General features: G+C 54.2%; 1 long non-coding RNA gene across 3 annotated transcripts in view; it reads left to right on the top strand.

The window, feature by feature from the left end:
• The window catches only part of LOC132005167 (uncharacterized), a 412,778-nt gene that overhangs the window by 242,626 nt on the left and 146,483 nt on the right, over window positions 1-23,669 (top strand). The window contains exons 3-4 of one of the 3 annotated variants that reach the window (XR_009400749.1): window positions 3,068-5,221; window positions 7,437-8,862. This is a non-coding gene — a long non-coding RNA (uncharacterized LOC132005167). Of the gene's footprint in view, window positions 1-1,524; window positions 1,827-3,067; window positions 5,222-7,436; window positions 8,863-23,669 lie in introns of those variants that run through there. The other 2 variants (XR_009400750.1, XR_009400748.1) reach the window with 2 other exon arrangements.

Below are 23,669 nucleotides of genomic sequence, written 5' to 3'. Positions count from 1 at the left end.
AGCCGGGCGCCTGGGTGGCTCAGTGGGTTAAGCCGCTGCCTTCAGCTCAGGTCATGATCTCAGGGTCCTGGGATCGAGTCCCGCATCGGGCTCTCTGCTCGGCCGGGAGCCTGCTTCCCTCTCTCTCTCTCTGCCTGCCTCTCCATCTACTTGTGATTTCTCTCTGTCAAATAAATAAATAAAATCTTTAAAAAAAAAAAAAAAAAAAGAAGAGCAAAGCCTCCGCTGTCTGCAGTCAGGCAGGGCAGCTCACACAAGAAGCCTGCCTCAGAAGTTTAGGGTCCAGGCAGGGGGTCTCGGTCCCCGGCTGTCCATGGAACTGCCCCGGGGCTGGTAAGAAGCACGCGCGTCTCCCCAGTCTCTGCTGTGGCACCAGATATCTGCGCTGTCCATGCTTTCTAGGGAACCCAAGGGACCCTCACCAGGCAGGGGGCTGGGAGGCTTCGGGTGGGAACAGCCAGAGACAAGCTCCGGCCAGCTGACCGAGAGGCCAGACCGTGAAGGGGAGGGTGATGCGGGGTCCATCCTGCCCCTTCCTCGCCAGCCCCTCCCCTCGGGGCTCCAGCCCAGCTGCTAGCAGAGCCTCCCTTTCTCCCCCCCACTCATCCCTACCCTACCGTGTTCTTCTCCCTCCCTACCCGCCTGTCACCCCTTCCCTGGTTCTCTTCCCTGCGTCCTGGGAAGGACACACACCCAGTCTCCTGGTTCCTGCCCCTCCCGACCTCCGGGCTTCCCACACGGCTGCTGGAGAGGGGCAGGGCTGTGGCCCCAGGCTGGGACGGATAGCCAGGCTTCCTAGTCGCTCTCACTGACCAACCGGCGTGGCACACAAGGCTTTTCTAGAGCAGCATTGCTCCAACTCTGGCCTCAGTCCCCTGGGCCACTGCCTGTCCACCTGGGGTTCAGACCACACTCTGAGCACCTCCCTGCCAGCGTTTCCAGCTGTCCCGAACCCTGTGGCCTGATGAGGACCCAGAAAGCTCAGCACAGGGGTTGCTGTTGGGCTGCCTGCTGTCCTGCTGGGAGGCCATCGCCAGGGCCCCCGTCCCCCGGGCCAGCATGCACGGGCATCAGCGGTGTCTGCCAAGAAGGGGGCAGCGACACCTGCCCAGGAACGAAGGACGGCCCTCAGGGCCGCCACTCCACACTCTCCTGTCGCGGAGCTTCCGTTCCCACACTGCAGCCCAGGGTGGCTGCACGGGCCTTGGGTCTGAGCTGGAAGGCACACCGCTCATCTGTCTGCGTTGGGACAGGGAATAAAATTTCCCGAGCCAGGGCCCCGGGAGAGATCAGGTTTTACAAAGGAAATCTGCAGGGTCTCGAACTGCCTGAGAGGATGTGTAGCGACGTTTCAGGCTGATAAATCAGACGGGGGCTGTGGGTGGCGGGTCCCCTGTCCACTGTGTGGGTCAAGTCGGTTGGCGATGGAAACGGTAGAGTGAGTAAGAGGCTCGCTTTCAGGACGAAGAAGAAAGACGTGGTAGCTCACGCACCCGAGCACTCACGTACGCCGCGGCACGGGGTGGGCCCGGCGGGCCCTTCTCGGCCCAGCTGTGAGCTGCTTCCCGGACACTCGGGAGGAGGGCCGGGAGAGGGCCAGGAGCCAGACAGAGGGTGGTCGCGGAAACGTGCAAAGAATCCCCGAGCCGAGCCGGGACGAGCCTCCGCAGGTTCCCAGCCCCCTCGCTGTTTACAGCAGGAGGAAATGTGGCCCGGAATTAAAGACACGCCCATGGCCGCACAGACGGTGGGAGCAGACGCCCCATCTCCCCTCCCGACCCGCTGCAGAGACCCCAGGCCCGGTCCGAGGTGGCGAGCGCACGCAGGTACGCCGCAGCAGGGACACACACGTCTCATGAGCGAGCAGATGTGGGGAGGGGTGGGACTTTATATCCCCAGTGATTTTTTTTTTTCATTTGAATGTAGACATCTGGCATCCTATAAATAAAATAGAAAATGTAAATATTGTAAAACCCATTAGAGAGTGGTTTTAGGTTTGGTGAGAGCGCGGGTCCGCTGCTGCCCCACTGCACTGAGCTGGGAAACCGTCACCCCCCCCACACACACGCAGGCCCTCGGCTTGCCGCCCGTCACCCCTGTCACCCTTGTCACCCAGGCGGCCGGGCTGCGTTCCGCTGGATGAATAAACTTGAAACCAGGGGCCAGTTTTCTCCTATTGACTGTGTTAACAGTGTTGACGAGCTACCTAAAAACGTCACTGCTTTCATTTTATGCCACGGGGGGAAAACGCTTTGTGAAGGGAAATCGCCGACGTTTCTGCCGTAGGAAAGATCCCGTGTGCCCCCACTGAAGCGCGAGACGTGCCCCAGCGGCTCTCCAAGACCACGTTTAAAACGCTCCTCAAAAGACATTTTCTGTTCGAGACATATTAAACAAGCTTTATTTAATAATGCTCGAGTTGACTTATCCCGTCTAAATATTTGCTCCGATCAGCAACCATTCGATCCCGGCTTCGTTCCTGGCTGCAGACTAATTTCTCCGGGTTATTTTTCTTTGGTGCAAGGTCGATCCCAGAGGCAGGGAAACTGCTCTCGGGTTCCCTCCCTTTCTCTACTCGGCGCTGCGGGTGGAACGCTGTAAAAAGCCTGAACCGGAGGCCGCACTGATAAAGTCTATGTCGCTTGTCCTCCCATCTGGCTGGCTGAAGGCAGAAAATGTCATTTCAAAGACTTCTCCTAATCAGATAATTATAAGGAGAGATTTCTCCTTTTTAAGAAGAGCATCGGAATCTAAAGAAATTCCCAAGGAGGTGATCTTTTTCAGGCGCGTTTCGCCGTCTGCCTTCCCCCATTCGGGGTTTTTTGTGACAATCGCTTGCACGAAACACACGCTCCCCCATTAGGCGTGCAAGAGGCTAGGATGGCGTGCAGAAACAGAGTCGTTTAATGTCTTAATTCACTATGTTCTCAAGTTGGGAATGACACTTTGGTTTCTGCTAACTTTGGGGACACTCCGTGCAGGTCTTCTGGTTACTGTCACTGCTCCTGTGAAGATTTTATCACCAGTGTCTAAAAAATAAAGCCTTTTCTTTTCTTCTCCTTTTTAGGTTTTATCTTTGCGTGGGCGCCTTCAAAAACAGCCACCTTGAAGCCACGGGTCCCGGTCACCTCTCTAGGTGTCACGAAGCATTCACAAGGACACAGACCTCTGGCAGCTACTCCAGACGGCCGCCCAGGGTAAGCTGGACAGCGGCGAGGGCCATCCCTTATCTGCGTGGCCTGGTCGCAGGGGCTCTGCTCCCCGGGCAAGAGGGTCATTTATGGTGGCGGGCCAGAGCCTGGTTTATGGAGCCCGCCGGGTGGGAGGGTGCCGCCCCGCCAGCCCACGGCCTGCCAGGCCTGAAGTGTTTACCGCTGTGCTGATTTACACCGCCCAGGTGTTCGTTTGGGAAACATCTCGGCTCCGAGCTGACACGGCGATTGCTCGGGATTTGCAGACTTAGGCATTTTTTTCTGTTCTTAATAGTCCAGGACCAGGAGAGATGGTTAAGAGGAAAAAAAAAAAAAAAAAAAAAAAAAAGGTGCTGGGCCAGAGTGGTTCGTGTCCTACGATTTTCACACAGGAGGAAGTGCCAGCCCGACGCCCCACATCCTGCCCCACACGGGAAATTCCCCGGCCCGAGTCTGCCCCCTCCTCAGACTAATTCCCTCTGTCTGCTCACTCCTTGGCCGTTCAGGAGTGCACAGATGCTCTGCCGGGCTTCCTCTCTGCTCCCCCAGCACCCTGCTGCGTTGCAAAGGGCTCCTGAAGCAGGACTGTCCATGGGCAAGACTCGGGGTCCTCAGGCTCGGGTGCGGCAGACACGTCCTGGAGAGGGAGCCTGGGGTAGGTGGGATTTGTTCCGCGTGGACCAGCCTCAGCGGCGGTGCTGACGCTTGGCCGGACCCGCTCAACAGAAGCTTCTCACTCAAGAGGACCACTTGCTATTACTCTTGCTCATGTCCAGTGCAGGGGACACTGTCGCCGTCTGTCACCGTGTTTGCGCTGGGGGTGCCGAACACCTGTCCCAGGGCAGCCTTGTGTCCTCTGAACACTGAGTTAAAACGTGCCCCAGGAAATCAAAATGGTTTTTTCAGTTGCCCAAAGTCACATATTTTCAATTGTGTTAATCATATCCATCCAAACTCCACTTAAAGGACCTTGGACATCAGACCTCTGTAAGTTTGATGAAAAAGAAAACAACTATACTTTGGCATCGTAGAATATCTTATCAATATATATATTCTATAACATGGTGAATATGAACTGTATTCGCATCAAATGAATATTAATGATATTCATGTCAAATATTAACAATAAATAATAGTGGGGTGAGGGTAGGGGAGCATACCAGTAAGGGAACTGAGAATGAGTCTTTGTGTTTTAATTTTTGAAAATACCTTTCTTACCCATCCAGAAACTAGTGAGCTCTTTTAAGAGTTCATTCCAGTCTAGCGTTTCTCTCTCCAAAGCCATCGCTTGCCACCTCGCACAGTCTGCAGACGTAAAGCATTTGGTCAGACACAGGCGGGTAGGGAGTGGGGGCCGGGAGACCCAGGGTCAGCAAATGATAGGATTCCTTCCGAGTCCATGTTTAAAACTGTCTTTTCAACCAGGGCTTTGAATACTAACAAATTCACTAAAAAAGCATTCAAACCTCCCCCGCTCGTGCTGCTGTCTCCTGGTTTATGAATACATAAACCTCCCACCATAGAAAAATATCACTGACTTGCCACACTAAACAGGGACGCATTCCCCAGCAGCGCGGCCGTTTGAAATTATCAGCCCCAGGGCAAGAGAAAAAATTCCAGCAATAAAACAAAAACCTTGATTGCTAAACGTCAGGCCGAAGTCCTTTCAAGTGATCACGGACTCCCGAGCAAAATGGTTTTTCTCCGTGACCGTTCACGGCCTAATCTTGAGAAGCACCGTGGAAAATAGCCTGCGGATTCTAAGAGTGAGCTCTGACGTTTGGAAGGACTTGTATGCCCTTGCTGTGGACTTCCCAACTGCGCGCGTTTGTGAACCTCCGTTCCGAATCCGAGGAGGACGGACGCACGGAGATACGTGTGACCACCGTCCGTTGTAAAGAACGGCCTGAGAATGTTGGATTTTCAGACGCACGACACAACAGCAACACCCCGGGAGCACGATTCCGCCGAACACCCGGATTCGCTTACTCGTGTGCTTTACCTCTGCGGGAACCATCCCAGAAAAGCAGGTGACTATCGAAAGATTTTGTTTTCCACTCTAAATAACAGGAGGGATCAAATGAATGTCATTCTATGGGGTCTGAACATTAAAATGTACGAGGGAGTTCGCCAGGATCTGGTAAATGGCTAAACAGATTAGTGGCCTTACTTTTTAACGTATAAACATCTGAAACCCGTTTCCTGTTTAAGAAGAAGAAGGAAAAAAAAAAAAAAAGTCTAGGTGGATGACCTCGGGCACTTTTTTTGATTAACAAATGTGAATTGTACATCATGGTGGAAAAAAAAAATGGCGCACGCTTGGTGGTCTTTCTACAGTCTGTATATGGGAGAGAGAGAAAAAAATACAAAAATAAACGTTACCTTCTCACTTCCAGGGTGGGCAATGCCATTTGTGTAGCGGCGTCCAGGGCTCTGGCAAATGTTAAGGCTGTCACCACGGACAGAATCCCCGTGGTCTGTGCGCCTCGGTAGGGTCCGAAGAAAAACATTCCCTGCATTCTTGCTGGCTGGCCCTATCTCCAGGCCCCGGCTCGGCCCTACAGACCCGTGTCACCCCGTCAGGCGGCGCAGGACACGGCTAATCTAAACCCACGCCTTCCCCAGCCGGCCGGCAGCCGGGCGAAAACCGGGGCCGGTTCGCTGCCTCCGTCCCACACGCAGAGTCGGCCTCTGCCGTCAGGGTGAAGCCCCAGCTGTAGCTTGTTCGGCCGAGCAGGGCCTCGAGGTTCTGGCACATTCTGACAAGATAGATTTTATAGGGTTTGTGCTAAAAACCTGATATTGGAAGTTAGGATTCCAATTCCACGTCTCGAAGGATAACAATAACAGCTGGGACCTTGAGGAAATGTGTGTGCGCCTTCTGTTGAAGAATTCCATAATAAAAGCTATTTATGTCAAACACCTTATAAGGGAAAGATTTAGCCCGAATGTCAATATAACATACAATACTTTGTATGCTCAGATAGGAGGGAAAAATCCGCATCCGCGCCAAATATTATTCTTGGTTTGGACTATCGGATGTGTGGGGCCTTTAAAAATTTGAAGTAAGCATCTCCCTGCTTTAATTTACAAATTCGCCGAGTGAAGCTTATTTTCGGGGAGGGGTGGGTATTATTTCTATTTTTGAGAAAAACCAGGTGCTGATGAATCATGATTTGTTTTCCCACGTCCTTCTGGCAAAAAAAGACACAAAAGGAGCGCCCGGTTGATGTCCTCGCTTGCGCTCTGCCCGTGCGCCGGCGCTTCCCCTGCGGCCCGAGAGCAGCCGCGGCTTGGGGAGTCCCTGGCGCCCAGCACTTCTGCAATCCTGATGAGCAAACGGGTCAGCCATGGGAGGAAAATCTCTCTGGGTGAAGGAGGGAGACGTGGCAGCTCGAGGCAGCCTCCGCCCTCCACCAGTGGCCCTCAGAGGGGCTCCGGGTGGCGTCCCGCTCCCCAGCAACAGCGACCGCTCGTCCGTGATTCCCGAGGAGAGCGATCCCACAGCCAAAACCCGACAGGATTCCTGCAGAGGCCAGGGGCTTGCCAGTGACCACGCGGCCCTGCCAGGCGGGCTCGTTAGGGAAGCCGAGCTTCCTCCTTATCTTGTCTGCTCAGACGAAGAGCAGAGCCTCATCGAGAGGAGAAGAGAACCCCAATTAGCAGAGCCTGGAGACGCCCCCCGCCCCGCACCCCCTTGTGGGGGCTCAGCTCCGCCCTCCCCCCTCCCCGGCTTATCAGCCCGTGTGACCGGGTTAATGAGGAGAGCCCAGCTGGGTAGTGGCCGGAACGGTCATCCGCACAGAGGCCACGGGGACTAACGCGAACCATGGCTCCCCGGGCCCCGCTGGAGCCCGTGGACGCCGACTAAAACTCAGCAAAACGCACGCTTCTCTCCTCCTGTGCTCCAGGCACAGCCTGAACGGACGGGCTCCCGAAAAACACGACTTTGGGGAAGGTCCTTCCCCCGAGCCTCACCCTTCTCTCCGCCATCCGAAGGTGCTGTGGGCGCAGGGGCCCCCAGCTTCCCCTCGTGCCTCCCTCCCACCCAGCACCCCATGGGCCCTCCCCGCGTGCCCAGCCGCGCTGGCGGGCCAGGGGGACCGAGCCACATGCGTCCAGGCCTGGGCGGGACGTCCCAGCACGGCGGCCACGGCCGGCTGCAAATGTGCCGGGGCACAGGTGGAGGGGGGCACGCGCTGTCTGCAGCAGCTGCTTCATCCGGATCGTCTCCCCTCTCCTCAGGGACACCCACTGCTCCATCGTCACCTCCAACGCCCGGCGACGGCAGGAACAGGAGAGGCAGCCGCCGTTACAGGGGAGGCTGCTCGGTCCCCGGTGAAGGCCTCACGGAGGCGATGTCGATGCTGGGCCCCTCGCCCCGCCACAAGCGCTCACAGGAAGGTCTCCTCTGACCCCCACGACGACCCGGGAAGCAGGGCCTCACGGCCTTCACTTTGTGGAGGCAGAAAGACCTCAGGCCCTGAGGACCCGATGAGGGGACAAAGGCCAAATCACAGGGTCAGAAGCCTGCTGTTTTCCTGCAGAGGCGGAACATAGCTTCTGGGCTGTGATATGGGGGTAAAGCCCGGGTCACACCGCCCGGGGTCGAGCCCTAGCCTGTCTTCCGGGCACCTCGCTTCACCCTCCGGAGCCCCTCAATGCCGACCTGCGAAGTGAGGTAGTAACAGCCTCACCTCACGGAGTTGTTCAGGATTGCATGGAAGGGCCGGGAAAGTGTCCCTCGTGTCCGCAGTGCTCGGCAGACGCTGGGAGCTTGGTCTGGGACCCCAGCCCCACGGCCAGGCCACCTCTCTGCTCCCACAGTGGGTCACGGCCCGCAACACTCGCTTCAGGAACCCCTCTGGGAACGGGGCCATGGTCTCGAACACAGGATAGCAAAACTGTTGAGGGCAGAGAGTGTGGTCCTCGGTGTCTGCCCCCTGAAGCCCCGGCTGGCGGCAGACGCCTTCAGTGCCCGCCGGGAGGGTGGGCACAGCGCCCCAGGCCCCAGCCCTCACAGGGAGGGACCGTGCAGAGGCCCTAGGCCTGGCCTTGGCGGTCACATGACATGTCATCACAGACGGCCCAGAAGCCCCGGCAGGCTCGCCGCCCACCCACCAGCCTTTCGGCCACCCTGGCCGCCCTCTGGTTTCTGTCGCATCTGTTTGGACGGCAGCCCCCCGCGGGAGCTCTCCTTCTCCGCTCTCTTCAAAGTGCACCGGCCCTCACCCTTCAGACAGCGTGTTGACGCTTGCGCAGAGAGCCGCAGGAACAATAAACAGCGCCGCGTCCCGAACCTGTCTGCCCCAGGCTTCGGGGCCTTCCTGCCCGCAGAGGCCGGGCCGCGTGATGGCCGGGGGCTCGGGCGATGGGCAGACCGCGTTCCAGTCCCGCCCCTGCCCCCGGGGAGCTGTGTTTGCTCAGGCAAGTACCTTGCCTCCTCTGGATCCCAGTTTCTCCAGCCAGGGAAGGGCAGCAGAGATGGGCCCAGAGCTGGTGGGCACGAAGTATCCATTATTGTGCTGTTGTTTAAGTCGGACTGCGCTGCCAGACGGGCGAGCGGGAAGGTCAGCGGTGGTCCCAGCGGCGTGGTGTCACTTGACGACCCCACGTTCCCTCTCTACCTTCTTCCTCCAACTGCCAATAAAACCTGCCACAGCGGACACGAGCCCGTGCCCTCAGCCACACTGGCCACTTAGAGGCCCCACACCCAGAACTAAAGTGATGCTGATGGTTTGCAAATATATAAAAACCCTGCAAGGGGTGGGACCATGGGTGATTCTCCTCTCTAACATCCCCCTCTTTTTCTTCACTTGTTTTAAGTTAAGTCTTTCCTTTTATTCCCAGTTAGTTACCAGGCAGTGACCTTAGCGTCAGGCTACAGCACGGCGGCTCGGCCCCTCCACACGTGGCCCGCAGCCCATCCCCCGCCTCCCCCGGCCCCGCGTCCTCCCCTCTGGGGACCAGCAGTGTCTGCTGTAGTTAAGAGTCTGCTTTGGGGTTTCTTTCTTTTTTCCTTTGTCCATTTGTTTTGTTTCTTAAATTTCACATATGAGTGAGGTCCTGCGGTGTTTGCCTTTCTCTGACCGCCTTGTCTCTCTCAGCATCATACCCTCTGGCTCCTTCCACGCCGTTGCAGACAGCAAGCTCTCGTTCTTTTTTACGGCTGCGTAATATTCCGCTGTGTGTTTAATACCCCTTCTTTATCTGTTCGTCTGTCAGTAGACGCTTGGGCTGCTCGTAGATAATGTTGTTGTAAACACGGGTACTTGTGACAGGTGTGAGGGGATATCTCGATGCCGTTTTGATGTGTGTTTTCCTGACATTGAGCATCTTTTCATGTGCCCATTAGCCATCTATGTCTTCTTTAGAGAAATGTCTGGCCACGTCTTCTGCCCATCCCCCCTGCCACGGGGGAAAGGAAGAAGGCAGAGGGAGAGAGAGAGAAACTCAGGCAGATTCTGCAATGAGCGCTGAGCGTGGATCCCAACACAGGGCTCGATCCCATGAACCTGAGATCACCACCTGAGCTGAAATCAAGAGTCGGACACTTAACTGACGGAGCCACCCAGGGGCCCCTCTTCTGCCCGTTTTAATTGGATTATTTGGTTTTGGGGTGTTGAGTTGTATCCGTTCTTTATAGATTTTGGATATTAGCCCTTTTATCAGATACGGCATTTGCAAACACGTTCTCTCGGGCTGTCAGTCGTCTTTTAGTTCCTTCCCTGTGGAGAAGCTTTTTATTTTGATGTGTTCCATGACATATCTCTGATCAAAGTCTTGTATCTTCTCTTCCTAACCCCCTTCTATGAATTTCTCCTGATGGGCTCCTAGTGACGGTGACAGGGTAGCCATGCCCCGCCCCCGCACAGCCCTGCAGCCCGACACGTACCTCACGCCGTGCAGACAGTTTTCTAACCGGGCCACATCCCTCCCTGTGTGGGTATATTTGCATGACTTCATGCTTGCGTTACATGTTTATCTCTATAATAGGAATATTTTACTCAGAAAACTTTCTACCATATTTCAGTTTATTGGGGGGGGTTAGATAAATTTCCAATTATAATAAAACAGAGTCAAAGGCAACTAGCCTTTGATGACCTTTGATACATTTTAGTGGAGCTGAGGGGGGACACGAAGCACCTATGCCCAAGTAGCGCCCCACAGATCAAAGCGTGGCGGGCCTATGGGCCTCGCCTTTGGGTTGGAAGAACCTACATGAACTCAGCCTTCTACGGAGAAGCAGATATGGTGAGGAAGACATTTTTTTTTAATTGTCACAAATTCTTTGGGGGAGAATAACTTTATAGATGAGATCCATATTAAGAGACTTATTTACAGAGACTAAGGAGAAACAATTTCTGCTGATTAAGGACGCATCTAAAAGAAACAGAGAAAAACGAGAGGCCTACTTGGCCATGACGGTATAAGAACAGACAATCCCTGAAAGGTGTCGTCTCTTAAACCCACACCCGGCCGGCCGTGATGGAGGGGGTGGGGGGAGCCAAACCACAGGCTGTCAGGGCTGCAAAGCACCTAAGGGTTCACCTCGTCCCAGGCCCTTCTGTGCGACATGCACGCTATTCCCTGAGGGCTGGCTGAAGGGCAGGTTCGGGTTCAGCAGGTCTGGTGGGGCTGAGATTGTCCAGCTTTAACCAGCGCCCTGGGGATGCCCAACGTTGCAGGTCCGTGACCCACTGAGCGACTACTGATTTTACCGGCTTGGTGGGAGTTGCTTCCCAAGCTCCTTGATCTGGAACAAGAGTTCTCAACGTGGACTAGACTTTAGAATCACCCGGGGAGATTTTTTAAAAACTCCAGTGCCTAGGCTGTACCCCAGACTGATTAAACCAGAGCCCTCATGCATGGGACCCTGCGTGAGGATGTTTTCAAAGCTCCTGGGCTCGCCAGTGCACAGCTGATGTAGATGCTTCCTTCGTCTGGGCTGAGAAGGAGGCCAGGAAGACGGATTCCCACTGCTGGGGCCTAGACGTTCTCAGGAACAGTGTAGCCCTTGGTGGGTTGCTCAAAGGGCAGGGGTAACAGGTCCCAGAAAGTCAGGGTATCCACGGCAAGAAGAGCACTGAGGAATTTGGTGGTTTTCCAAACACACTTCAAGGGTAGAAGTCAGAACAAAAGCTGTCTCAGGGGAAAGTACAGGCTGAGAAGGGGCAGTACGTACTGGGGGTTTTCTATATCTCTACTGAGGTGACCACGTACATAAAACTCAGCAAACTATAAATGTAAGATTTCTGCACTCTGTATGCTTTCTGGATATAAGTTAAACCTGAAGAAAAAACATTAAAAGCCAAGAAAGATAAACCTATATAACAAGTGAGATGACAGAAAAAACACAGAAGCCCAGATCAGAAAGAACCTCTGCAGATTAACAAGAAAATGAGCAGCCAGGAGAAGGGCACATGAGGAAACGCGTGACTAAACACTGGAAACGATCGGCGCAGCGGTGAGAGAACAATGAGCCCATGAAGCACATCCCTTAAACCCGCGCACTGTGAGACACCATCACAGCCATCGGCTCTTTGCTGCATTTCCTTAGGCTTTTTACATAGTTCAGTATTGCTTTCGGGTTGAATCTCATACAGGTGTCGGGGCAACCTCGTAATCTTTTCAGGGCTTCTCTCCGTCTCCCTGGGCTGGATTAAGTGTTGACACTGATCAGCCGATATCTGAGGCCCCGGGGGGAATACTTCTTCTGATGGCACAGACTCTCAGAGGTTTGAAGCGAGGAGAACCCAGGAAGTAGCCAAGAAGAGATTAAGCCAAAGCCCTAAACAGGGCTGACCAAGATAGAGCTAAAAAGAAAATCAAAACTAAACTGTAAAATCCATATCACATCAAAGCTGGTCTCTTTCTCTTTGATGTATTAAATCTCAAGTCCCTTCTTAAAAATTTTTTTTAATTAAGTTTTTTTTTTTTTTTTTTTTTTTTTTTTTTTGAGGAGGGAATCCAGGGAGGGGCCTGTTTTTCCAGGTGAGCTAAGCACAGGTGATGACAGGGACGCCGGTCTCAGAGACGCGAAGGGATCGGGTACTGCTGACCTCCACACGCCTGCCGGCCATGAAAGCGGCTTGAGTGAAGGTGGTGTGGCTCCAGGGAGCTGGCAGGCCAGAGAAGAGAGGGCAAGGAGCCCACCGTGGCCCCGAGAAGGGCACCAAAGACAGTGTGAACGTTATGGCCCAGGCACACCCCAACCGCCCGCGCCCCGACCCTGCCTCTCCTGCCTGAACGTTGCTCCGGGGAAGGAGTCTCGCTCTTCTGCAATGAGGTGTGATTTATAAAGTGCCTCCCCCAGGAGGGGTGGAAATGCACGGATGGAAGTTGGTACCAAAGCGTAGGGGATTGCCCGCAGGCCCCTTCCCAAAGCAGAACGGACGCCCAGCTCCGGGACACGAGAGCTCTGACCGGGGGAGGGTCGAGGAGGAGGGCCCTCCAAAGCAGGAGGGGTGGGCCCCGAGCCAAATCAGGGCCCGCTCCGAATCCGCAGCCCTTAAATGAGCACAGGTGAACTCTAGGTCAATGTCACTGTGAACACAGAAGATACCAGAAGTCACGCACGCTGACAAGTTCGCCGTCTCTTCTAGCTGGGTGCCAAGGGAGTGTCGGCAGAGTCTGCGCGGCTCCCGAGGCCATCGCAGCGGAAGTGGGAGCACGGTCACCACGGGTCCTGTGGAGGGTGAGCCCAGGGGCAACTCTGAAGCGGGGGCTGCCCCTCCTCCACACAGTATGCACTTCCGGGCTGCCCGGGACTCAGAATGACTGTCCTCAGCTCTGGGGTCCCCGTAGACAGGCCCCTTCCTCTCCCCTGCACTCCCTCCCCCAGGGCGCTGCCCGCCGCTGAGTGTGTCCACTCCACGTCCACCCTCCAGAACTGGGGAAGTCACTGCAGGCAGGTTTGGGGACCCACTGGGCATATCTGAGCTAAAACCCCACTCATCCCCTGACCTCCTGGGACTGGTGGGCCTCGTGATGTTGCGGGCCTCCCAAATTAATGTCAGTGCTGGGCCAGTGTTGAGGGAGCCACCAAAAGACCTGGTCGCTTTTTCTCCAGGGCAGTCGCCTTGGTCGGCAGCTGCTCTCCCCCAGCAGCCCTGCCCCTCTGAGCCAGCCTCCCGCCGCAGCCGGGTGGCCTCTCACTCCTCAAGCTCAGCTGTCATCCTTTTGCCTAACGTCCTTCAGAGAGGGGAGTGTCCTCTACTGTTTCCAACCTGGACACTTCTGAGCGTACGTGGGACAACAGCCACTGCTGGGGACAGAGAGAGAGGAGTGTGTGGCCACCTGTCACCGTGGAGATCAGCTGGAACCGTCCACGTGACTCACAGCACTCCCGTGGTGGGGTCTTGGTCCCACAGCTGCCTTGCCTTCTCTCTGTGGCCCACAGCCATTATGCCCTGTCTCCGTGGGCCCACAGTGGGCTTGTCCTATCTCCGGGGTCCACAGCCACCTTGCCTGTCTCCATGGCCCCAAAGCAGTCTTTTTCTGCCTCTGCGCCCAGCCAAGCAGGCCTCCCTGAGTTTGCCATGTCTCTGAGTCCCTGCACACACAGGTTACTCCTCACCTGCCTTCCCTTCTCGTCTCGCTGCCTCTGAATACTGAATCCAAGAGTCGCTCAGGCCTGTCTACAGGGTGTCGCCCTCCTGTCACCCTCACCACACTTCGGCTGATCATTTCTGCTAACGGTGAGGACAGGGCCCTGGGCCCCCAGCCGGCGAGCACAGATCCTTGCCGGAGCCGTGAAGGGAGGGGGTTGCCCCCTTCAGAAGAGGAGTCGCTCCCGGCGCCCCGGGAGTCTCCGAGAGCAGACGCAGCTCGGTGACGCCTTCCCAAGCCGACATTTCCTGATTTGAAAGACAGCCATCCCGTGGAGGAAGATGAAGTCTAGGACCCTGTGCACAGCTTGGTCGCTTTTCCAGACGTGAGCAGCCCCAGACTCTTTCCACGCATAGTCCCGCCGCCTCCACGAAGCGGCGAGCGTGGAGAGGGACAGACGGTCTGGGACCGGGGGTCTGTGGGCAAAGCCCGTAAGTGGGAATCAGCAAAAAGCACCTGGGGTAACACAGGGTCGCCGTAGCTCGTCTGCGCGGTGGCTTTGGGAGAACAATCGGGGTGACACCACCCTTGGGGCAGACTAGGCACGGCACAGGGTGAGTGGGGGGCAGTGGGACGGTAGCCCCACTGACCCCCCTTGGCCAAGGGCAGAGGTGCAGGGAGCAGACCACACAGCTGCTCGCCGCAGCCCAGGAAGATGTGACAGAAAGCATGCGGCCCAGCGGAGCCCTTGCTGTGAGTCAGGGGTCAGCATGGAGCCCCCTACTCCCCTTTCCTACCCTGAGCCCCAGTTTCTGGACCCCAACTGTGCTGTACCCTGTGGGACAGCAGCCACTGGGGCCACAGCTCTAGCACTGGGAATCATGGCTGCGTCTCACTGCCCTATGTCATACCAATGCTATTTCCTTTTATTATAAATAGGAATTTCACTCAAAGGGGTACAACCTCATACCCCTCGGCTGCTTTGTACTTTAATCAGAGCTTTCCTGCTGAAAATGTTTATCTTCCAGCAAAGAGGTGCTAATTTTATCTTGCAAAAGTGGATATCTGCTTACGTCCCTTCTACCTTAGAGAAAGATAACCAAAGGCGCATTATGTCATCTAAATACAGCATCCTTGGAGATCAAAAGGCGTAATGTACACATCTGCCAAAGTTGATGGAGCGGCCATTGGCGGGCTCTTCCGCCCGGTTGTATGCGGCTCATTGATAGGCACCCGGTGCGTTCCTATGAAAGAAACTCCCAAGCGCTCTGTTTGTGCCAGCTGATTTCGGCGATATTGGGAGGTTTTGAAACAAGAATCCAAAATAGATGTGCCCTTCTCACCCCTCTGTGTAAGCCCTCACCACAGGAAATGGCACAGGTTCAAATTTTCGTAATGGAAGCTCCGTGGGACTAGATAAGGCGTATGTCCCCTACAGGGACGTTTCGGTGTTTAAAATATAGTCAAAATGATCCATGGCCGAGCTCCACCTGAGCATGTTTGTGTCTGGACACGAGTCCTGCTTCTGGTTCTAGCTCACTGTTCCTCACTTTCTTGGACCCCATTTTATTGAACGCGTGCACATGCCGACACACAGGCGCGCACGCGAAGTAAATGTCCAGAAAAGTAGACGTACTCTTGCGATAGGCCTTGGACCCGGATGTTTTGTCCATTCCAGTCTCGCTGGACAGCTCGTCCTTTGCTTCTCAAAGTGCGGTCCCTGGACCGCCAGCGCCGGCAGCATTACCATTGCGAACCAAGGGCCCGCCCAGGACTGCACGGTGACCATCTGTCACGTCGCCCATAGGACAAGCCTCCAGTCCGTGCCCCAGATGATCGGGAAGCACTGGTACCGTCTGTTTCCATTTTGGAGCTTTGTCTCTTTTTGTAATTTCCTTGCTACTCCGTAAGTGGACTAAGCACTCGTCTATGATCCATGAGCCAGGCAGGGTGTGACTAACCTACCTGGTGGGGGACACAGGAGCTAGATTCGTAGGGCTTTAGGTGCTCCACTGGGAGCAGTTGCTGCCTGCCTACAACTCTGCCCTGGGGAGACGCCCCAGACAGGTCTTCAGTGTGCTCGGAGATGAAGGCATACGGTTACCGCTTGACGTCATAGTGCTGCGTAATAGCCAACCACAAAACCTCAGGGTCCTGCGGACAGTAATGTGTGTTGCTCACGTATCTGGGGTGAGCTAGGGGTCAGCCCTGCCAGTCTGGACTGGGTTTGCACACATTTCTGGGATTGGCGGGCAGTGGCTGATCTGGGCTGGCCACAGCCCGGGTAAGTGGGAAGTCAGCTCGTCAGCATTGTTTCTCGTGTCGAGCTGGCACACTCACATCCTCGTGGCCTGGCAGAGTCACAGGGACGCACATTCCTGAGCGGGACCCCGAATGGTATGGAGCTGGTACCTTCCCCGCGGGCCAAAGCCAGTCTTGCTGGTGAGGCTCCAGGGGTGGAGCCTGTGGCCCCGCCCACAGCGGGGGAGCCCTTCCCATAGGCACGGCTCTAGGGAGGCTTGAACCGCTGGGATCAGGATCCACCGCCTTAGGCGTGTGACCCTCCCCGAGACTCAGCTGGCTCCCCCGTAGCTGGAAGACAGTTCCCTACCTGGCAGTCCTGGCGACAGGCTTGGATTAGACAGTGCAGCGGGAGCAGTGAGCGGCCTGCAGAGAGGACCTGCTCCCGCCGCGGCCGCCCGTACTTTAATGACAGTAACAACCGAGCATGACGGCGGCAGGTCTCGTTTTCAGCCCCAGGGGCCTGACTCTCCACAGAGAACAGATAAATCTATGTTCTGTGTTTGGGGTGGAGGGAACTGGGGTGTGTGTGTGTGTGTGTGTGCGCACACGTGTGCGCGGCCAGATTACCCAACTCTTGCTTTACCAAAGCTCATCATGAGGCCGAGGCTGCAGCAGCCCCTGATTGCATTATGCAGACACATTTTCCCAGTAATAACCACACTCAGAGCTCTTGCCCAACACCCAGCGAGGATGCTGCAGCCGCCCTGGAAAGAGCTCTGCTCTCCTACACCTCCCACAGAGATGAAAATGCAACCCTTATTTTAAGAGCCCAGTAGACATTGCCATTAGCCTGAGGCTAACGAGAATACACATTTTTCTGTTTTGGGATAGATTTTTTGAAATCAAGCTTATTGAGGCCAAATCTATTTACAATAAGATGCATCCATTCAAATTTCGAGGAATGTATACACAACGCAGCCATAACCCCAATGAAGATGCAGTGTGTTCCGTTCATTTACATCACCGCAAAATGCCCATTGCCCCTCCCAATGAGCCCTGCTACTCCAGGCAGCCGGTCTTCTGATGTCTTCAGCTGTAGATTGATTCTGCCTGTTCTAGAACTTCATTTAAATGGAATCGTGCCGTATGTACGCTTCTGTCTCACTTCCTCCACACCAAATAATATTTTAGGCTTTATCAGTACGGTTGCATGTATCAGGAACTCGCTCCCTTTTATGGCTGAAGACTGCTCCGTCGTATGGTTTTATCACAGTTTGCCCGTTAACCTGTTGGTGGACTTCAGGGTTTTACGCAGCTTTTGAGCCTGTCAGTAAAACTGCTCTGACTGTTGGCTTCTAGTCCTTTTATGAGCATGTGTTTTGATTTCTCTCACTTTGTTAGAAATTGCCAAGCTGTCTTTCCAAGTGGCTGTCCATTGTATACACCCACCAACAGTCCCCAAGAGTTCCAGTGGCTCCTTATCCTCGCCAACCCTTGGTAGTGTCAGTCTTTTTCATTTTAACCACTCGGGTGAGCATGTAATGCTGCCACACTACTGGTTTAGCAGGTGCTTTTCCTAACAACTAAGGAACGTTGAGCACCTTGTGTGTCCATTGGACATTCTCCTTCTTCGTGAAGGGTCTTGGTCATTTGTAAAACTGAGTCGTATTTTTAATTTTAATTTTGAATTTCTATTTGTCAGTTTCTTATTCATTTGTTTTCAAGCATGTCCTGGGGATCTTTGCCCGCCCCAAGTTTGTGAAGGTCAGAAGGTCATAGTCTTGGCTCTTGCATTTATCTCTTTGGTACATTTTAAGTTGATGTTTGTGTATGCTGGGCGGTAGGGATTCGGGCTCCTTTTTTCCTCCCATTTGACTTTCCAGTTGCCTCTCACCAGCTTGAGGCATTTCCCTCCTCAGATGCTGACTCAACTTGCCGAGTCTTGAATTGGGTCAAACGCTTTTTCTGCACCATATCACACACTGAAATACTAACAAACATGAACTGCAGAAATCGGTCAGAATCACCAGGACCGCATAACTGGGAATGGAAAGAGGACTCACTCCTTTGGGTGGCTTTATTGCCCTAACAGCTAAAGGTATGTGACAGAGAGTGCCAGCTGGTCGCCCGGCAGCCCTTTGCAAGCCTCTTTTCCTTATCTCCCCAGGCAACCACTTTTTCAGCCTCTCTTAGAGCTAGCAGTGAACAGACGACCCAGTTTGACCAACGAACCTTAAAAAATGAACTATATTGTAAAACTGGAAAAGAGTTTTTCCTCCCTGAGAAAAGGCATGAGGTTGCTTCTCCATCTACCTGCCTTTGCAAGCCATTGCACCATGACATGATGCCTAAATAGATATTTGCCGCCTGTGACTATGCTAGAAGGTCTGGAGAATGTCGGATATGCCACCCAGAGTCCTGGGATCACTAGGGAATTCAATCCACCATAGGATGGAGAACCCCAGACTTCTTATTTGGAGAGAGAATTTATTTCTTTATTAGGTGTGCTCTAGCAGTTGGATTTTAATATTTATAAGCCAAATCGGCTTCTCCTCCAACACTTAAGCCCCAAGCCAGTCTAGAATGAATCTTCTCTGCAGTGAATCAGCTAAGCATTTTCATTACCAATTCTCTCCAAACGTGAGAATCAGAGAAGAGACTGGTTCTACAAGGTACAAGCAGGGCTTGTGGAGTGTGGTGAAAACACTGCTCAACCAGGAAGCCGTAAGCCTGAGTTCTCATGCTGGCAGCCTCCCCAGCATTTCTAGGCTTCCTTCATTTTCTTTCTGCCCATGCCCCTCCTGTTGAAGACTTCCCTCTGCCTGATGCTCCCTTCCACCTCCACTCTTTCCTTTGTCTGGCTCGTACTACTTCTTCAGGTCTCAGTTTAAAGATTACTTCCTTACAGAGCTTTTCCAGATCCCCAGGACCCTCTGTCCCAGCACCCTGAATTTTTCCTTATAACAATGATCCCAATTGAAATTAAGTACATGGTTTGCTGTAACTCCTCTCCTTCACTGACACGTAGGCTCCCTGAGGATGTGGATCTGGTCTGCTTGTTGGTGCCCTAGTATGGTGCCTAGCACATCCGAAATCTTAAGCATGTATCTTTGATTAGTTGAATGATGGATGGATGGATGGATGGATGGATGGACGGATGGATTGAATTGCATTACCACCACCTTGCTGCATGACCTTAGGCAAGTCACTTCCCTTCTAGGCTGTAGTTTTCTCATCTGTCATCTGAGGAGTTTAAACTCAGGGGATTGTAACAGCCCATCCACTGCCAACTCTTCGTCAAATTCAATCCAGATGTTCAGATGTGGCTTCGTTTTTAAAATTGGCTCTCCCACATCTATCCATTTACTTTCCACCACTGCTGGTGATCCCACAATTGCTCCAGAAGCTCATTCCAAAGAAGCATCCCACGGAGGACGGCTGGAGCTGGGCATCTTCACTACCCCAAGATGCCGAGGGCAGTGGTTTACAGACAGGGGAAGGCTGCAGTGTCTGGTGGTTTCTCCATGAGGCCAAGTCCCTAGTCCTCTCGTTCTGTGATGGGAAGGCAGAATTTTGGTGGGTTGGTGGTAACTGTCAGAGGAGTCTGTACCCATTTGCCTACGTTCCAGCACATCTGTTCATCGTCACTCACCTGTCGTATAAGAAGAGCCCTCTTTGCAGATTAAAGATCTCAACCAGTGCCATCTCCTGCAATGTCTGTGATAGACTTGAACATCTGCCTAGCGGGTGCTGCGGGGTTTAATCCGGAGCACCTGGTTGCACGTGGCAAACTGTTCTAGAACCCTTAGCACACACATCGTGTATTAAATGCACAAGCATACACGCTTGTCATAACAGCCAGTGAGAGCAAAAACTAAGACAAGTCCTGTCACGTCTCCTTTTTCCTTTTTGTCCATGTCCTCAGGGGAGAGTCACTGGCCCCTCTGCCGCCCCCTCCAACGGCAAGAATCATGACAAGAGGTGACCGATTACTTAGCCCACTGTACCGGGGTGCAGTACTGGGGACATGTCATACTTTGCCTCTACACCTCACAATTCGCAAAGATGCATTCTCATCTCCACTAGATAGACAGAAACTGAGGCTCAGAGACATGCTCAGACATCCCCAAGGTCACACAGGCCAAAGTGGTGGGTCTGAGAGTCGAACCCAGATCTGAGCATCCAAGGCAGAGCCTGTGTCCTGCTGCTGGCCACCTGTCCGGTGATAACCTGTGGCAGGGGCTAGACGAGTGGTCAGATCATGGAACCAGAACCAGGCAAGCTGGCTGCTCGGCAGCTTCCCTTGCCCCAGGATGCGGCAGGGACGAGCAGTGAGACACACACGGGGACCTCCTCTGGCTTCACAGCCATCCGCTCCGGCCACCCTCAGCTTGAAGCCAGTGCCCCTCCTCGAGATTGCCATACAGCTCTCTGGAACCGGGATGGAGCAATCTTGTAACAAACGGAAGGAGGGTGTTTATTAGAAAGAGATTGCGGGTGGCAAGAAATGGGAGATGTTCCGACATCCCATTAGCTTGGGGTAGAAGCTAAGAAGATCTCCAAGGTGCCACCTCAGAGCGCTGATGTAGCTTAGATAACTGCCTCCTCCCCCTCACTGGCGGGGAGAGGAGCTCCCGTGTTTACTATTCACTGGCAATTAGTCTTGAGTGAGTTACGTGCAGCCGACAGCATTCCTAATTGATACACAGTTTAAGCACCAAAGTGCCTGTAACACACCCATCCCTTCGGTGGCTTTTGGTGGTAGGGGCGGGGGGGGGAGTGAGATGCAGCTCCTTGGCTCACATTGAGAGCCCCCAGGACCCAAAACTCGCCCCCAGATCATCTCAGGCAAGCCAGTCCATAGCCTTTGCTTCTCTCCTACGAAACCCCACCGCAAATTCCAACCCACGCATTGTCAAGGGGTCCTTATCCAGTGTGAATAATAGGCCGGCTCTGTTCCCTAACTGCATTCCCAAATTAAAAACAACCAAAAAAAAAAAAAAAAAAATTAGAGAGAGTTAGCCTCTCCGCATTCCCAGCTCAATATATACAATCAAATGGTAGGAGTTGAAAATCAAACAGCCAAGCATTCCGTCTGAGTCGGGCATCTGCAGCCCGGATCCTCCTGGGGAAGGCACGCCCCATCGCCACATCGTTACCCAACCCTGCCATTAGGGAAGGCAAACCCGTACTTACAATCACAATGAACGTAATGTGTAACCAGGGGGCTGCTCGCTTCCAGGAAAGGCGGCAGAGCCCGCCCCACCCCCCGGCTGGCCCGGCCGGCCTCCTTCCATCACCAGCTCTCGCTTCTGCGCTCAGCAGAGGTCCCCATGACATCAGAGACCTAAGGTCTCCCTGCCGCTTCTGTGTTGTTCTCCCCGCGTCCCGCCGGGCGAGGGGCCGTCTCCCCGCGTCCCACCGCGTGACGAGCGTCTTCCTCCGGGCCTTGTCCTCTTCTCTGATGCTCACGCTCGCTTTTCTGGACGAGGCCCGCTCCACTTCCGGTGTGGCTGCAGGTCACAGTCTCAGGGCCAGAGATTTTATATTTCTCCATGAGATGCACCTTGTTGGGCACAGTGAAGCGCACAGAGGAAACAAACATCTTCTGTTTGGCTTAAAGGAGTAGGAACTGGTGCGGCCAGCCTGGAGGGATGGTGGGCAGCCTGTGGCCAGATCGTGCACTGTGAGTGTGCCCGCGGGTCCCCCTCCACGGATGCCATCTACGGAAAACACGGAGATCACACATACGTGTATGTCAGTGGATGCTAAATGAAGCTTTGTTTTTATAGAAAAGCACCAGGAGCCACCTAGATGTTTAGTGATACAGAATTGATCAATTGGCCCCCAAAAGAGCATGCAGCTATTAAGAAGCATCTTTGTGAAAAACAGTTAATGCCAGAAAAATGAGTGATAATTCATATGCACGAATGAAACATGCCGCGTGAAACAAGTGGAAGAAGGAGACATGTAACTGGAGACCACTCACGCCGTCGGAAGAATGAGGTGCATCTCTCGCAAGAACACACCAGATCACTAACCCTCTTCAGTGCACGGGCAGGGCAGTGTCCTGGACCCGCCAGCACCTACGTGCTTCTGCATGCCCGTGCACACACCCTTCCACTTGGCCCTCACGCAACCCTCGAAGGCAGGGGCGCTCCAAGCCCCACAGCTAGTCGATATCAGATCTGGGACTCAAAGCCGAGAACTCCCCTTCTCGACTCTACACTGCAGCAAAACGTTTGCGTTGAATCCGTCAGAAGGACGGGGAGCAGAAAACAGGAAGGGGATGCAAGACAGAAGGAAATAAACAAGCCAACAAATAAGACAGGGCCTTGCATGGTCCCATAATGCAACCCTCTCCCTACGAGATCCAAGGAATGGAGGGAAGAAGGAAGCCGTACGTAGGCCTCGGTCTAGATACGGATACAGGTGTAGGCATATGTGTAGGTACAGGTACAGAGAGAGACATACCAGAGATGTACAGGTCTACGTGTATATGTACATCTGTAAACGTCCTGCTTCCTAGGACAACACGCTGCCCTTGGGATCCCACACCCTCCACGCGCCGGCTTCCTTACCCTGGTCACAGCTGACTTACTCAGGGCTTAGCACTTAGCCCATAGGAAAAATAATTCATAAGCTAGCCAGAAATCTCTAACCTCAAAAATGCTCACAAAGGTCATTTGATTCACTCGGGGCCCAGAAAATTCGAACTTTAAAACGTGGAAGGAATGTGCCAGTGGAGGTGGAGGGCGGGCAGTGCGGAGGGGCCGCCGTGGAGCAGTCCGGGGGATGAGGCGTGCGCCGTCCCCCGCTGAGGTGAGGCAGGCGGGCTGGGCGCAAAGAACAGGGCGGTGGGGCTGCTGGAGGGGGAGGAGGAGAAACCCCCCCAGGGCCTGGTTTTCCCAGGTGGTAGCCTGGACTTCTCACGGCATGGCCACAGGCTCCCCAGGGAGAGCATTCCGAGTGTGAAAGCGGCGGCTTCGGACAGATGTCTTAAGACACAGGGCATGTGTCCCCCATTCTGTGCACACATTTTGCTATGGGACCCCCAAGAATTTGTAACTCCAGACGTCAGTGCACTGTCTCCACCGAACTCCCGCGTCCTGTGGCCTCTGTTCCTGCTTGGTGGACACCCTGTGTGGCCTCAGGCTGGGGTTACCTGGACCGGCCACCCCCACTGTGAGCAGGGACAGAGCTGCCCCAAGGCTGTCCCAGCGGTGCCTTCAGCGGTGCCTCCTACCGCTCTCCCACCACCATCACTGGCGGCCACCCTAACGGCTAGCGGTGGGCACTGTGGACCCTGACAGGTGAGTCCATATGCCCTTTTCTCTCCTTTTTCTCCTCTTGGTGGGGAGAAACTAAGCTTGACCTTGAAAACACAAAACGCTTGCCCGGGATCGCCAATCTGTCTTCGTCAACCCGCTGGCAGCTGGGCTGGCGTTCCCGAGGGGGCGCGGAGCTCGGTGCATGAAGTGGTTAAGCCAGACTGCAGGCCTGGGAGCTGGCGCTCTGGGCCTCCTCATGGCCGACTGGATCTGTGTGGTCTGGGGGCCACTCGTTTGTGACCTCGGTGCCTCTCTTTCCCAGCAGAAGTATAAATATCAACGTCTTTCCTGCTTGAGGTTTTTCTCCCCCCAGATACTCAAATGTTGGACTAAAAATATTTGTCCAAATGTG

This window comes from Mustela nigripes, chromosome 17 (genome assembly GCF_022355385.1).
Source record: "Mustela nigripes isolate SB6536 chromosome 17, MUSNIG.SB6536, whole genome shotgun sequence".
Lineage (NCBI taxonomy): Eukaryota > Metazoa > Chordata > Mammalia > Carnivora > Mustelidae > Mustela > Mustela nigripes.
The sequence above is the reverse complement of the archived record's forward strand: the minus strand, read 5'-3'. Positions and strand labels throughout refer to the sequence as shown.